Here is a 16,787-nt window from a genome sequence, read left to right on the forward strand (position 1 = left end):
AATATGTGCTGTGCATGTGGCTTCTGGTGGACAAGACAAAGATCTCATCATGAAAGAGGCAGATATATGAGCGTATAATAATATTAAGTTACTGTAAGTACACTGAATATAATTTGCTCAGGAATTTTGCACAGAGGGAAAGGCAGGTAGGTACTCTGAACTTAAGGTCAGGTGTAGATTTGGACACTTCATTAAGAGTTACTTCCTAAGTCACCCCCAAGGTAAGTCTTTAAAAGTATGTTTAAAGGATAAATACAGTGAATTAGTTGGCATAAAACACAATAACCAGAAACCACTCTAGATATTTCAAACAGCAGGAAATGAAAATAGGGTATTAGTTACTACATTGCTGGAAGAGCTAGAACACTAAACTAAGCAAGATGAAGATCTCCAGTCCTGAGATCAGCAAAGGCAGAGAAGCCCCACCACTCCAAGGGTTGAAGGGGGCAAAAGAAGGAGGTCTGTTACATTTTCAATTTAGGGTAGTTATGCCTTCTATCACAATTCAGAATGATGCTAATAATGCCTGCCTTGTAGGAGCTGATGACATGTAGGAGACACTGCCTATTGGAGGGTGTATGTGTGTGTGTGAGAGAGAGAGAGAGAGTAAGAGAGAAAGACAGATAGACACCAAATTCCTTCTCTCTACCCTCTAATCTTTTGCCTAGGCTTGCCCTTGGCCAGACCTACCAGGAAGCCAGTCAGCTGGCAAAAGAGCTTAGGAAACACAACAATCTGAGAGAATGGATCTGAGAATAAATAGGCATATGATTGCACTATTCATTGGCAGATGAAAAGGCAGAGGTGGGGATTTGGACGTTTTGAGGTGGTCCCAAGAGGAGGAGGATATACACAGAGTTTTCAACATAAGCCCAGGATGTGGAACAGCATGGGATATGCACAGAATTTCAATGTCCTTAAGATTTCCAATGTGAGTCAGAGATTCATAGGAGGCCCCCAACATGATTGGCTCCTTGTGACTGGTAGAAGAACTGGCTGGCTGTCTCCTAGGCAGTGGGAAGACACTCAACTGTTTTCAGTAGGCCATCTTTATGTTTTAAGTCACTTGGACAGTTGTGTAGACACAGAGAATGATTTTGAAGAATGAAAGTGTACTAATATTTTTGCCTTTACCTTTGTCATTCTCTATTCAAGCAAGAAACAGTGAGAGAAAGCTATAGTAAGAAATAGAAGAATGGAAAGGATCAAAATGTAATTGACAGGATGATTGAATGTCAAGAGAGGGAATGGGAAGGACCAGGGATGATATCCAAGTCTCTAACCTTAGCTGAGCAGAGGGTGATGGTGTCCCAAGTAAGGCTGTTTGAGTTAGAGGCCTGTGGGACATCCAAAGAGGGATACCAAGGAGCAGGTGGCTGGCTGTACACTAGGGGTCAGCAGTTGAGCAGGAAGTGGACCAAGACTTTGGACCCACAGGGAGAAAAATATTGGACCTGTAAAGGAAAAAGAGAAAGAATGTAAGGCAGGTCCAAAGGTTATTGAATTTAGTATTTAGGAGTTGATCGTGTTCTAAGTCATCTTTAGAGAAAAAAGCAGTACAAACTCAATTGTGGTGAGTTAAGTCAAAGGACACAGGAAAGTGATAAGTGTAAAAATAGATGTCTCTTGCGAGAAGTTTGGATGAGAGGGGAGAAAAGATGGAGTGGAATCCAAAGCCAGTTATGAGTTTTATCTGTAGTGTTGGTGAGACTTGCAGATGTGTGGTCAGGTGCATACAGCCAGAGATAGGCTTTTTCTTCAAAGGACTGAGTAGAGATAGAGACACGGGGTCTCAGGGCTGGAGTCAGGCCTGGAGAAGGTTGGGGGATTTTTCCACAGCTGCTTGCCAAGGAATTGAGCCCTGTGCTGCAAAAACCATGCATTTAGAAGCCCGGCCTTTGGCAAAAAGCCCATGTAGCACCTTCTACTTACAAGAAGAAAGCACCTCTGTGACTGCATGATTTTAGGACATAAATATTCACTGAACTAGTGGTTGTAAAACACTTTGCCACCTTCACCTTCAGACTTGGTTCACAATTTCACTGAACCTATGATCTCATACCCATGTATGTAAACAAAAATGTACACATGCATACAGAGATGTATACATTTGTATGCACTTGTATACGTACGCGCGCGTGCATACACACACACACACACACACACACACACACAGCTAGATATATTTCAGTGTCCCTTGAAAACTCCATATTAGGAGCCTGAGACTCAGAGCAGATTTGCCTCAAAAAAGCTTTTGCGATCCATACATGATTGAACTCAGGGCTTCTGGCCTCAGATTCCTAGGGACAGCCTTTGTCATTCATAGATTGGCCTGGATATTGACAGATAGAGTCACTGCCGCCTCCACTCTACTTTCTGGTTGACTGGGCCTTTCGGCCTCAGATATCTGGGGACTTCTTCTCTGGCCCCTCTGGTGAGGTGCTGAGAGCTTTCTCCATGCACCATTAAGCTGCTTCTCTTATGTTGGCAGCTTCTCTTATGTTGGCAGCTCCTCTACTGCCCGCCTTCTGTACTCTGATGTCATGCCTTCCCCAGATTCTGCTCACAGAACTTTTCTACCCTTGGTTCTTTTTCCTTCTCATACACAGCAAGGAAAGGTACCACCGGGCAGGTGGACTTTTTCATCAAGGCCTAGTTCTCAAATTCTCTCATCTTTCACTGCGACCAGATTTCTTCAATCATTTGAATCCAGTATTTCTCCCCATTCTGACTCGAGGCCCTGCCAACCCATTGCTCTTTGGAGCCACACCACCCTGGGATGGATTCCTGATTCAGTTACGTATCAGCTGGAACCAACTGGGCCAGTTACTTAGGATTATTGGAGCTAATAATACCTTGTAGGTTATTGTGAGGATTTCAGGAGAAAAATGTGTATGAAGGATCCAGCTCAGTGCCAGGCTTAATCAATCTTCACTTGCTTTCCCCACCCCAGTGGCCTGGAGCTCTTACCCACATTTCCCAGCACTTAGCACACTAATATAATTAGCAACATTAATGTATCTAAAAGGCAATTACCATTTAATTGCTCTGACCCCAACCAGCCTGAAGTTCCATTCCATTCACTCTAATTTGGAGCTAGGGGTTTTTAGTCCTACTGGGGCTGGTCACAAAAATCACTGCCTTATAGAGAATTGAAAATAACTTCAGGCAGCCATTGATGACAAGGCACAAGATTTGGTAATTCTCTCCATTATGCTCTATATAAAAATGCAAATATCAATTTGCTCCTGGCCAGTGAACAAATCAGACAACTTCAAGCAGCAGCTCTCTGTGACTTGGTGAATTATGCTGCTTGGTTAGATCAGCCCTGCTTTCCAGAAGGCATGCCCTGCCCCATATGTGCTATATGGATCTTCATTGAGAGAAATCAGTGCCCTTGTGGAGATTCAGACTTAGAATCAAGTTTCAGGCATCTCTTCTTAGAAGACATTTATTTATATTACATACTCAATTTAAAGGAATAAATGCCCTTCCCTCAGCCTGCAAAGTTTGTTTATCTTAGCGCTACTGTGAGAACCTAACGTCCAATTGAAGGCGGCATGCTTTTTTCTCCTTCTCTGACCCAGCATTGCCTAAAGTAACAGCAGTCTCTAATCAAGGGGAACCCAAAGTACTTTGAGACTTTTGAATCCCATCTTTAATATTAGAGCTGCACATGTGCATTTGAGGAAACCTAGATTGCCCTAAGCCACACGGAAAGCATTTACATCTGAACCACTTTACATGTGATTGTGAACCCCAGGAAAATCTAAATAACTTTAGCAGTTGGCGATTTGGAAAACAGCCTGGGCCGTATAAATTTCCCCTTAGTTCTTTTCTGTTAAATCTTATGCCAAAGTAAATGGGAGCCGTGGAGAACCTTTGAACTCCTCAGGTCTCAAATGACCTCAGTGAAGCTGGATTGGCAGAAGCAGCGGTGCATTTCCAAGGCAGATCTTTCTCTTTCCCTCCAAGGAGTGAACACGAGACAGTTACCTTCCTAGGTGGAGGGTGCGGGATCGTGGGGCGTGGGCCTTCTCGCCTCTGCACCCCATCAGACCAGCTGGTGCCTCTGAGAAGTGGGCTTTATGCCGGGCAGGAGCACCTCGCTGCAGCTCTTGGGGATCCCTGGAGCTGGCACACAGGCTTCTTAGCACCTCCGCTTCACAATTTGGGCAGCTCTTTCCCCTTCTTGTCCCTTGCAGAAAGAGCTGTTGGAAGCAAGATAGATCCGAGTGCAGGACCACCAGGAGGCTTCCCATTTTCCCATTTCCTCTTTTGTGAATTGGAGATTAAAAATAGCCCTGCCCCTGTGAGCCCCATTTCTCTGAATGTTTCATCCTTGTCCCCCTGACCAGTTTATATTTATATCGTTATATTAATAACGATTAATAATTATTTATTTAAATGTCTTATGATTAATGTCCTAACAAATAGTATGTGTAATAGGACAGCATATATATGTAACATGTATTATACAGGAGTGTGTCCTTAGGACTAGACCATATTTTGCCTCTCGAAGGCAGAGGCAGTGGCAGTGGACCTTCCTCCCTAGAGTCCAGTGCCATGCTGGGCACAGGATACATTGTCAGTAATGTGAGTCCAGTCCTATGATGGTAGTAGCTCTTCAGCCCTACTGTGCCCTACGTAGAGAAAAATACTCAGTCAAGACAATATTCACAAAAATTAATTTTACTTCCCTTGTATTTTTTTTCTTTATTTATTCATTAAAGACACACAGAAGGAAGCAAAGACACAAGCAGAGGAAGAAGCAGGTTCCCCATGGGGAGCCCGATGTGGGACTCGATCCCAGGACCCTGGGATCACCCCTGAGCTGAAGGCAGATGCTCAACTGCTGAGCCACCCAGGTGCCCATTCTCCTTATATTTTAATGGATGTTTTTTCTCTAGAAATAACCCTGAAGGAAAAAAATAACACGTATTTTACACTTTTGCCCTAATGATGTTTGCTAATCCTTTGAAAGACAAAAAATATTTATGTCAGCATTTACTTTTTGGGGGAAGGGGGTGAAAGGCCTGGGGGGTTTCTAAAACATATTTTTACCCTTAGCCCTCAGCTCTGAAAAGTCAGTGTTATTTGCCATAAATTGTTACTATTTGGGCATATTTGAGAAATCGCGTCACATAGTTTCTTCATGTGTTATCCCCAAATCAAATCTTGAATTATGATTATAGGCTCATGATTTTATTTTGTCTGCTAGTTTAGGGTGGTTCTTCCTCGCTCTCCAAATTCATTCCAGGCATTCATTGTGCATCTTTAAACATGGTCAGGAATGGGTGGGACGCTCACTCCTTCTGGAGACAGCCTTTCTCTGCTCGCAGTCAGGCAAGAAGATGGAATATGTGGTGTGTTTAAAGATCTTTATGGATGTGGAAGTCTAAGTGCCCAAAGTGTGTGTCTTTGGAGGAGGGAGGACATTTACATCCAAAAATTTGCATGACTTGTGTCTTAGAAACCCAAGGAAATTCTTCTCAAAAGGAGTTTGTTAGAGGCTCTGCCTGTTGGATATTAGGGGAAGATGGAGAAGAGTCAACAGAAAATCCAGAACCTGACAGCACACATGTGGAGGCAGTGACTTAGAACCAGTGGTTTGGGAATCTGTGATATGTGGGTTTGATTCCCATCTCCTTTACTCGGTAGCTTTGAGCAACTTACTTGCCAGATTGGTCTTCAGTTGACTCAGTGAAATGAGAATAGTATTAGATATTAAATAAGATTAAATTTATAAAGGAACACACCAATGAAACGCAGTGTCTGTCCTGAATTGGTTTAAAATAAATGGTAGCTGATGTGAGCATTATTATTGTGTTATTACTGTTATTTTTATCACTGTTATTATCACTTGTATTATAAGAAACTCAAGAGTGTCTATTTGACAGATGCAAATAACTACTGAAGTAATGGATGTTTCAGGGAAGAAGGTGGTAGATTCTGAAGTGGTTACTGTCTTAGTAGGCAGTTAGGGACAAGGGGTTTATTTATATTTTTTAAAAGATTTTATTTATCTATTCATGAGAGACACAAAGAGACAGACACAGTCAGAGGCAGAAGCAGGCTCCCTGTGGGGAGCCCGATGTGGGACTTGATCCCAGGACCCTGGGATTATGCCCTGAGCCAAAGGCATACACACTCAACCACTAAACCATCCAGGTGTCCCAGGATAAGGGGTTTGATACACCCTCCACACTCCACTTCCTCCCCCACTCGCACCCCCTGAAAGCTTTCTCACTTGCTAACACTGCTGTAAGCCTCTTACACACACCCTTACTAAAGGGCTTGGTGTGTTCCAAATACTGATCTTATCCTTATGTAGATACAACATCTGCCAATTTCTTCTCTCTCTGAGCTGTATTTTACTCGGGCTAGTGTTGTCCTTGTATAGTATGGATACAGGGCATATATAATTCTTTCCCCTCACCGAAAGCCCTGATTCACAGCATTTGATAATATGCATGGTGTCGATTCTCCCAGCATACCCAGTTTCAGGGTCCCAACATGAAGCCACTGAACACAGAGTTGGGAAGAGCTGTGCATGGTTGCTCAAGTCAGGGCAGGCTGTGTCCAGTACAGCACCGAGGCAGCCTGAAGCATAAGCCGTGACAGCATAGAGTGGGATGCTCAGCAGCAGAACCTAGACATAAATGCAGTAGAGGGAAAGTAGTTTGTCCCCGGGATGGATCATTATGATGTACTTGGCCAACAGAATTCATCCAGAAAGTGAATTAATGCCAGATTACCTGAATGACTTGTTTCAGGGCCAATTTTCTGTACTTGCTCTGTTATTCTCCAAACATTCTCAGGACAGAAATCTTTTCCTAGTTCTTCTGCATTCTGGGGGATGAGGAGGTAGGAGGTCATCACCTCCCTCCTTTTCCCACTCCCTCCCTCCCTTCTTTATTACCTCCCCTACTGCCTTTGAGAGTGTTTCCTTTCATCTCTTTTGTAATGTCAACAATGCCACCAGAGCTTCAGAAAAGATAATAGTATTCCTGCTTTGTGGAAATGGTAGAGGTAGTAGAAAGCTGCCGTACTTCATCAATCTGCCTCTCGTTACCGTCACTTGTAATTTGTCATCTTGTCATTTGGAAATCCTCTCTATTATTCAGACACCCCACTTCTTTGTTTATTTGTTTATTTTTCCCCATTAGTGGAGGCAGTAATTTCATCCACTGGCCACCTTACCTTTGCTGTCACAAGTTCCATTTTATTCTCTCCCCCAAGGGGAGAGAGTTGGAAACTGTACCACCTTGTATCTAGGAAATTGCATGATGGTGGCTATAAATAGATTTCCGAGAATTTTTAATTAAGTGATGATACCTAGAGCTTTTTCATCATACTTTGGTCCCTGGAGATGATAAAACAGACTCCTCTAGGGAAGCTGTTCTGTTTTTTGCCACACATTGTTGGAGCAAGCAGGACTCAGTTATAGGCCACCTCAGAACTGTTAGAATGATACCAGTTGATGTTTTACCAGTGACCAGTTTTGTCAACGTGGTGGATAAAAAGACCCAGGTCTCCTCGCTAAGAAGCTTTCTAAATGTCTAATGACTTCAACCGAAGATAACCGGTTTGTCACTTACCATGAGGCTGTCTGCAGACATGCTTGAGATCATTGCTTGTACCATCCTAATCCTTGTGAGCGTTGTTGGAAACGTGTGTTTATTTTATTCTACGAGGAAATGTATCACTGGGCGTTTCCAGACCTCCTTTCTTCTGATTTTCTGCCTTGTATTTGTCCACCTCCTTAAAAACTTGGTGGTGAATGTCATGAAAATTGTTTATTCTTCTGGTTTCATGTTGGATTCGGCTGGCTGCAAAGTTGTGCACTTTACAGCTGCCCTGACAACCTCGCTGGCCATCTGGTTCGTGTTATACTTTGCCTTGGTCTACCACCGGAAGCTCTACCACACTGTCCACCCCTTGAGTAAGGCTCCCAACCTGGATCATCAGGGGCATTCTGCGAAGGCGGTGTGTGCGCTTGCGGTGGCTGGGGTGGCAGTGTACATCCCGGTTTTGCTTTGCACTACGAAGTCGGAACACCGGAGGGTGGGAAATCAGACAGCCCCTTGGTCTCCTAACAGGCTTTACGTGAGTTGCTTCCTTTACTTTGGAAATAAGCAGATGGAGTTTTACTATGGGAAAATATTTTTGGTTCTGATCGATATTCTGCCTCTAGCCACCTTAGTCTTTGTCTGTTTCTGGATGTCTGTTCTCCTTTTGGAAAGAAAGAAAATGACATATGGCAACATCTGGATTGGAGATGATGATTCAGAAATTGAAATCCTTAGAGGGGCCAAGTTCAGTATTTTATTAATGTGGCTGGTCACTCCACTTTGGATTTCTCACTTTATCTTAGTCTATTTCTTAAAAGACTTGGCAGCCTGTGTCTTTTTTCCAGCTGTTCTCACAGCCCTTTCTTCGGGCTTCTCGGCTCTGAGTCCTTTCCTGCTCATGTTGGTAAACTACAAAGTGAAGTTGGTGTCCTTCTGTGGTGCCAGAGAGGAAAAACCCACACCTCAGCCTGCAGAGGTCATTCTTTCTCCATATGCTTAATGACAAAGAACTCAGGTTTTTTTTTTTTTTTTAATTCAGTTTTTACTTTAATTCCAGCACAGGTAAAGTACAGTGTTCTGTTAGTTTCAAGTGTACAATACAGTGATCCAACAGTTCCATACACCCCCCCATGTGCTCTTCACAAGTGTGCTCCTTAATCCCCATCATCTATTTCACCCATCACCGCCCCCCCACCCCATCCGCTCTGGTAACCATTGGTTTAAAGAACTTGCTTTGAATCCCTGGGAAAAAGGCCTTGATCCGGGAAGGTGCAGCTGAGGCTTCCCTAACCCTCCTTGCTAGGCGGTTTTTGCAAGGGGGCAAGAAGATCCCCTACTCTCTGAAAATAGAGCTCTGGGAGAAATGGCAAGAAGATAACTCGAACATGAAATTATTAAAAGCTAAAGAAAAACAGTCATTGGAACTCTTGTCATTTGGGACGATCCCAAGGTTTTTAATGTAGAAATTCCAAAGTGACTGAACAAGGGTCACAGTCTGGAAATAAACTCAATGTAACAAACGTATTAAGTATTTACTCTGTACGAGGTGTTGTATTCCAAAACAGCATATTGTTGAAACTGAGGATAATACTTCCTAGCTGAGTTGCTTGCTGATGGTACTTGACACTAATCTTGTGTTTTCATCTTCTGTTTTCCTTAACATGCTTTGCCACACATTGAAAATCATTACTTAAGTATGCAGTGTTCGGTTTTTGCACTATTAGTCATCTACGTGGGAAGCAGACTGTTAACTTTCCTTCCTCTAAGTGTCTTTAGTAAATTAGGAATAGATGAAAGCATTGGATCAAAGAATTAGTGCTTGCTTCATCATACTCTGCGTTTATGCCTAGATGTACAAATATTTGGTTACCGAGCTATTCTTGTTTAATTACCTGCATCTCAAGCTATGTTCTTCTTCAGAAAAAAGTCATTTATTTTATAGTTTATTTCCTCTTTTGGTTATTAAGTTGGTAAGTTTTAATTGAAGGAATTCTCTGACTTCTGGATTTGGATTCAATAAAAATAAACACATGATAATCATTATTAAAAATACATGGCCAGTGGGGCACCTGGGTGGCTCAGTCAGTTAAGGTCTGCCTTCAGCTCAGGTCATTATTCCAGGGTCCTGGGATCAATCGAGCCCCACACACTGGGCTTCCTGCTCATTGGAGTGTCTGCTTCTCCCTTTGCCTCCCCCCTGCTTGGGTTCATGCTCTCTCTCTCATAAATAAATAAAGTATTTCTTTTAAAAAGCCTACATGGCCAGGATTTTTTTTTTCACAGTTAGCCAGTATAGCCAGTTGGACTGCCTAAGTTTCAGTGAGTAATTATTTTAAATATTTTATAATGCATACATGTGTAAGCATTAGATTTTAAGTTAATTCTCATTAGATTCTACTTTTTTTCAGTTTCCTTCTTTATTAGTAGGCATGGAATTTATTGTGCTGTACTTTGAGTGACTGGATATCCCTGTATTGAGATTCTTGCTCTAAAAAGCCTGCATCTAAAATTATAAACCTGGATTTCATTAACAGGAGAAACTTAGAACATCTCTATTGCCATGAAGTGCCATGGAGAAAGAAATTTTAAAGTAACCAAGGCCTAAATTTTCTAGGGTTTTGTAGGCGGGCGTCTGTCCCTTGTGTAGCACTGGGAATTAAAACACACACACACACACACACAGAGGCTTAAGGCCTTCTAGTTTTCTGGGTGGTCTTCATGGGAAATGCTTAGTGGAGTCCACGGAGGCAGTTTAATCAGGAGGGCACTAGGCATGGATCCTGTATAATGAAGTTAACATCTGTGGACATGGAGGATGTGGGGAAGAGGTCACCATCTTTTAATTAAGTGCAGATGTAGCCAGGGCTGGGATGAGCTATTGATCTTAGTTCGCAGTTCTCAAATGTGGTTCTGGGACCAGCAGAATCAGCATCACCTGGCAAGTTATGAGAAATGTACATTCCCAGGCCTCTACCCAACCTATTGAATTGGAACTTCTTAGGATTGGACCCAGCAATCTGCTTTAATAATCCTTCTGAGTGATTTTCATGTGGGTTGAACTTTGAGAACACCAGTCTAAGGTTGCTCGAAAGTTTAATCTCTACAAACACGCAGAGGTAGGAGAACGAAGCCAAGATGGTAGACTCCTGATGGAGCCTTTAATGCTCTCTGTGCAGATTTCTGTTATGTCTACCTCTGTCGAAAAGGAGATCAAGATTGTCATCTGTATTCCATACATTCTCAATAATAATTTCCAAGCAAATCCACTGTAGAAATCAAACAATCTTTGCAAAATCAGGAGTAAAGCATGACCACTTCAGGTGCGCCAAAAATTTGAAACTTGGATTTGGATAGTTTCCTGTATGTATCTGAGTAAGAGATGCAGTTCCAAAATTACTCCATAGTTCCTTTCCAGAAGCGGGTGCAAGATGCAACTGGCTAAGGTCCAGGCTCAACTTCCCAGTGGTAGAAATGTTTCCCGTTCCTTCCCAGGTATTTACTTTTTGTTTGAGCCTCATTAGGTCATAGTTTTGTCCTTGTAGAATTGATAATTTTTCATCTACATTGTAGAGTAAATCATATTTTCACTGAATGAACAACATCCCAGTTCTCTTTATAAATTATTTTCTTTTTTACTCTCTCTCAATTTCCACTTTCCTTTACTTGTGGGATCAGGGTGGCAGATGAGACAGGACTGGGAGGTCCAATGGAGATGGTCACAGCAGAACCCTGGAGAGGGGTCCGAGTAGGGTTAGGACTGTCCTGAGGTCCCGGCCCAGTTTCAGGGATGTTCCCACTGCCATCTCACACCACAGAAAATGTTTGTGTTAAGAGGCCAAGTCTTCCTCCTTGCAAATGCAGGGGTCCCATCTTTTGCACTCAAAAGATCCCTCCAAACCTCTAGATGAACAATTTATTGCTGGCGTGGTTGTGATCTCATGAAGCAACCTGTTCGATTTAAGCCCGTACCAGTTGCCATTAGTAGGAAGTCTGCAGGGATTGGTATCTCTAAAACTTCCTCTTAGATCTACTCTTGGAGTCGAGTCTTGCTTTTACATGGTGGCTCTTTGTGGTCATGGAGGGAAAGGAGATTCAGTTCTCTACGTTAGATGGTTCCTTAGCTGTGCCACATGAGACGGAGCTTTCCAACCACCAGCTGTCCTGACTGCCTTACTTTGTCTTGGTACAGAACTGTTTGCCTTTGACCTTCTTAAGAAGTGACATCCAGAACTGGACCCAGTATAATATCTTTGTGTTTGGGAGTATGTCTATTTTTTCCTGTTATACATCCTTTTGTCTTGTGCAGCTGCTATAAGCATGGATTCTTTTCAAAAAGAATTTCAAACATTAAATTTATTTTAAATCTCTCTTTCTCTCACATATACACATACAAATTTAAAAGTACCTCTACCTCTCGGCTGAACTACTAAGGTCTTTTCAAGCTCTGAAGTCCTAGTGTAAGTTGGTTTGTTGTCAGCATGTAGATTATAGAAATAATGAAATGACTCCCAAATCATTTGCAAGAATTTTAAACTACAAGCAAGAGCTCAAAACTACCAAAAGACCAACCTTTGTAGGGATTTGTCAGAGCAGTCCTGACCTCCAGAATGGGGTTTTCTAGTACAGTGCTATCTTACTTGCATTTTTAATAAGACCTAAAGGAAAGATGGCCATAAGCATTTGTGTTCTTTGAAGTGACATCAAAGTATTAAACCAACTGGCTGTGGAACATAATATTTTATGGACCAGTTCAGGGATCTCTCTGGGTAAGGGGTGTTAGGTACACAAAGATCTGTACGTTTTTCTCTCATGATGATGATCATGCCTACCATTTTTTCTGTTTAGACTCTGCTGGAGAGGGGAAAGAACAATTTGTTTGGCATTACAGTTTGTAACCACCCAAAGCGATTCAATTAAGGACTAAGGATGTCTATGGAGTTCTGACCCAAATGGTTCAAAGACATGCCCATGTTTCAGAGCAATCTGGAGGGCAAAGCAGAGGAGTCTCAGAATTAGTGGCAAGTCGCTGTCTGAGCTGCTTTTCTCCTTTTTCTCCTCCTTAGAAGTATTTAATTTGGGCCAAACATTCCTGCATTTTCCCATCTGTAAAGTAGAAAGGAGATGACTGCAAATCATGGTACACACACTCTGCTTCCTCACAGACTTATAATAAATAAAGTTATATAAAAACAATTAAAGATGACTTGAAAAAAATCAAATGTCTAATACAGGCAAAGCATTACTTTTACCTCTGTAGTTTTGACAAGCTGGAATAAGGGAAAGAAGCAAACTTAACATCAAAAGCTCTGGCTGTGTGTCTGTGAGGCAATTCCAGATCCTCTCTGAGCCTAAATTTCCTGATCTCCACAAAAGAATCATGAAGAGATTTGTCTTTCAGGACCTTTGTGAAATATAAATGGGAGAGTGTATGTAGAAAGAAGCACATAGGGCCTGGATATAAAGTTTGTTCCAGATGGGGCACCCAACCCAGACCCCAGGACAGAGCTTCCTTTGCTTCACTACTGTACTGTGGGCAAACAGGAAGTGCAGTACCCCTTCCCCAAGAGCTGGGGTAGGGTCAGTGTTGTCTCTTGTCGGATAGCAAACATTCACTTGTGTTTTCTCCAAACATGCCAGAAAATGTGATATTCCAAGAAAATGTGCTGTATTTACACTCTGACTTTGGAAATAATCCCGTGACCACCCCCAGTTTACCACTCTGGCCTTCACCCTTCCCAACTCCCTTTTTGCACAAAAGCAGCAGTAGGTGCAAAATCAGTGTTATCTATCTTACTGGCATAATTCTTGGCCTTGGCCCATGCTGTCACCACTGCCTGGGAGACCCCACACACACACACCCTGGGCCTCCAGCTCCCCTCACCATTCACACCCTTGTCCCTCAGCATTCATCTGAGACCTTATCCTTCGCAGGCAGGCCGCCTCATCTCCAAGGTCTAGATTGTGTGTCTCAGGCTCCTGTGTTTTCATTCCTCTGAACGAGGACCACATTTTATTGTGATGGCTTGTTTTCTTTTTCTTTTTTTTTTTTTTAAGATTTTATTTATTTATGAGAGACACACAGAGAGAGAGAGGCAGAGACACTGGCAGAGGGAGAAGCAGGCTCCCTGAGGGGAGCCTGATGTGGGACTCGATCCCAGGACCCCAGGATCACACCCTGAGCCAAAGGGAGATGCTCAACTGCTAAGCCACCCAGACCTCCCCCTGCTTCCTTTTTAAAGAGATGGCTTGTTTTATTAACCTGTGTCCCCTTATACTATATGCCCCACACTGGTGTGGAGAGTGTGCACATGGAGGTAGTCCCTAAATGAGGAAGCAAGAAGTGGGTGAAATCTCCAGAGCATGTGCTCCCTCCCCTCCCTACCTTGTATTCTTCTTGTCTCTTCTCCACTTGCCTCTTTCTAGTAGAAATGTCTTGCCTCTGTCATTTTTCTGCTTCAGGACTAGGCATTTAGCAACTGCCATGCTTCTGGCCACTGTTGAATCAAAGAGTAAAAGAAACTGAATCCAACATTTGGAATGAGTTGCTTCCTTGCCAGCCAAGCTACCGAGCCAACTGGGGACGGCATTTCATATATTTCACTTTTTTCCACCCGTGCCTTGCAGTCCTTAGTTGGTGATTTTTTTTTTTTTTTGGAGCTCTTGTTATATTAAAGGAAGTAAATCCAGTATCTGTGTGCAAGCTTGCAAACTGAAAATGTATCCCAGTACGGATTTGGCTCTTGGTGTGTGTGCGTGTGTGCGTGCACAGGGGGGTAGGCTGCTCTGTTTTCCCAAGTACTAGTGAATTAAAGAGCAAAGAAAGAAACTGTGATGCAAATCGATTGAGGTTACCTCATCGCCGAAAGTACTCTGCTCATTTATTTTGACAAGCCCAGCTCCAGTTTAATTACCAGGCCTTCGTAGTCAACTGGTAAACGGAGCACTAGTGACTTTGGCAGGAGAGGAGAGATCTGTGTAACACGAGCCTTCGGAGTGAGTCCATGCCGACTCCTTGTAAAATGGAGCGAGGCCCTACGTTTCAGGAGAATTTCAGGAGAGCAGGTTAAGTAATGTGTGACTGTACTCACAAATCCGTGGACCTTTTATGAGCCAAGCACCCCGGAATGTGTACATTAAGTGAGTGTAGCTTCTTACAGAAGGTTTGTTGGCCATTCCAAGCTTTTTCCACTTAATGATGCCATTAGCCACAGATTTTGGGAAGTCTTCATGTGGAATTACGTTTAGAGTCAATTTTCAATTTTCAAGTCAAAACAGAAAAATTATAAATGTCACCTGAAGATGATCAGTATAATACAAGAATGGGGTAAGGCTATTTCTTGCAATTGCTTGCTTCCTTTTTATTATCCATTTGGACCCATAGTTCCTTTGAGCTCTTTCCCCAGACTGAATCTTCCCTGGAAGGAAGTGGTTGGGCCATCACTGAGGTCCCTTATGAGAGGGTGACATGGTGTTGATAGACCCATTAGGGCCATGAGCCCCTTCTGTACAGTTTAATAGGCACTGGGGGGGCTTCTGTTTTTGGCAGTTTATCAAAACTCCATGAGAGTAGAAAAAAGTCCTGCAGACATTGTGTACAATTGGTGCTCGTTGTCCTTTATCTCCTCTAGCTGAGCATCTGCTCAGAGTTTGGGTGATGTTTCTCCCGATAACCTCAGGCACATCAAAAAAGAAGGGAAGGTGTCACCAACAGCTTCTGCACAGCATACAGGTCCCAGTCACCTAGCCCTGTGTCCCCACAGTCTAATATGTTCTTTCTTTTCTTTCCTATAAATTTTCCTACTGAGATTGGTAGCACTCAACCATTAGAAAATATTTTCTTTATTTCTCTATCCTCCCACTCACTATCTAGCTTAGATCTTCATTTCTCCCCACCCTTAAAAAAAGTTAAACACAGAATGTACCTGCCTAAGCAATTAACAACTTGAAAATTGCTAACATCCATGAGGACAAAGGAAAAGCCCTGCTGAGCCTGAAATGGAATTTTAGTGAGTCACCAGTACCAAAGGTAGACAGATCTTGGAAGAAGGTCTGTTGGGGTGAAGGTGGCAGTAATACAAAAGAAAGCCCTTGTGACCTCAGAGAACCTGGTGCAAGTGACTACAGCTTGCAGGGGCAGGGCTGATGGGGATGCAAGCACAGCACAAATTTATAAATGACGGGGTTTTGAGATCCCAAGGCCAACTATAAGGCATAGCAATAAAAATCTCATGTAAAGGATTTGCAGCAAGACCACCCTTTTTGGGGAGGCTGAGAAGTATTTTTCACCTCAGTGTAAACCCACTCTGTGGGCTGTGCGTGAAGTTAGCCGTCATGTGTCCAAGCTGCTAGTCTGGCCAGAGGGAGGATGACCTTGGTTGTCTACTGGCCTTGCACTTGACAGCACTTGTGCCCTTCCCTCTGGTCACAAGAGCAAAGGGAAAATCTACAGCAGCCGTCACAATGAAGCAAGAACCCTTCCTTCCTCCACTTGTAAAATAAAGGAAACGTAATCCCCACCTTGCAACATTTTATGACTTTTGTGAAGGTTTTCTTTTCTGAATCCTAGGAGAGAACATGGAGGCTGTGTGAAAGTATAAATTATAATGAGCTGGTAATTTATTTGGAAGAAATTTTATTGTTCCTGTTGTGGCATGAGAATTTAAAACAATCTTAGAATACAAATTTGATCTCGGAATACAGACGAAGTAAACATTATTTGGCAGGAGACACGAGTAACAAAAAGAGGTGACTATGATACTTATTGTTTAATGCTGAATTTCTTTGAAGGCTCAAACACTCACATTCCCCCGAAGGTGGGGCAGGGCTCCTCAGTGAGGAGAGCCAAAGAAGGGGAGCTGGTGAACTGGGAGCCCATGCCCATCTATGAAGCTGCTTAGCTCCAGCCAGTTGTCACAGGGAATGTAGATCTGTGTTGGCCAGAGCTTCAGATATTTTTTAAAGCAAAGCAAGTAATCCAGAATTTTATGTGAAATCACCCAAGGTCTACAAATTGGCAACTAACTCAGTTTTTTTGAAAAACACTGCTAGGGCCAGACACATCACATCTGTGGGCCAGACTCCACTCATGGGCCTCCAGTGTGTGCCCTCTCTGGCCGTGTGTATTCCCTTCAAGCATGTGGTCAAGAAAGGGGGCCCTCTGGCTTCCAGTGTGAGGTGGGATGTGGGGCAGGATGGTGCCACTGGGGCAGGATG

At 43.0% G+C, this 16,787-nt stretch overlaps 1 protein-coding gene across 17 annotated transcripts in view; it reads left to right on the plus strand.

Annotated features, from left to right (window-relative positions):
- SNCAIP (synuclein alpha interacting protein) overlaps nucleotides 1–16,787 on the plus strand; it is a 148,771-nt gene that overhangs the window by 54,596 nt on the left and 77,388 nt on the right. The window contains exon 1 of one of the 17 annotated variants that reach the window (XM_077911412.1): nucleotides 4,729–4,868. The exons of 15 other annotated variants lie outside the window; for them this stretch is intronic. The gene's annotated coding sequence lies outside the window, so the exon portion shown is untranslated. Of the gene's footprint in view, nucleotides 1–4,728; nucleotides 4,869–16,124; nucleotides 16,320–16,787 lie in introns of those variants that run through there. One more of the 17 variants, XM_077911410.1, reaches the window with a different exon arrangement.

This window comes from Canis aureus, chromosome 10 (genome assembly GCF_053574225.1).
Source record: "Canis aureus isolate CA01 chromosome 10, VMU_Caureus_v.1.0, whole genome shotgun sequence".
In the NCBI taxonomy this organism is placed as follows: domain Eukaryota; kingdom Metazoa; phylum Chordata; class Mammalia; order Carnivora; family Canidae; genus Canis; species Canis aureus.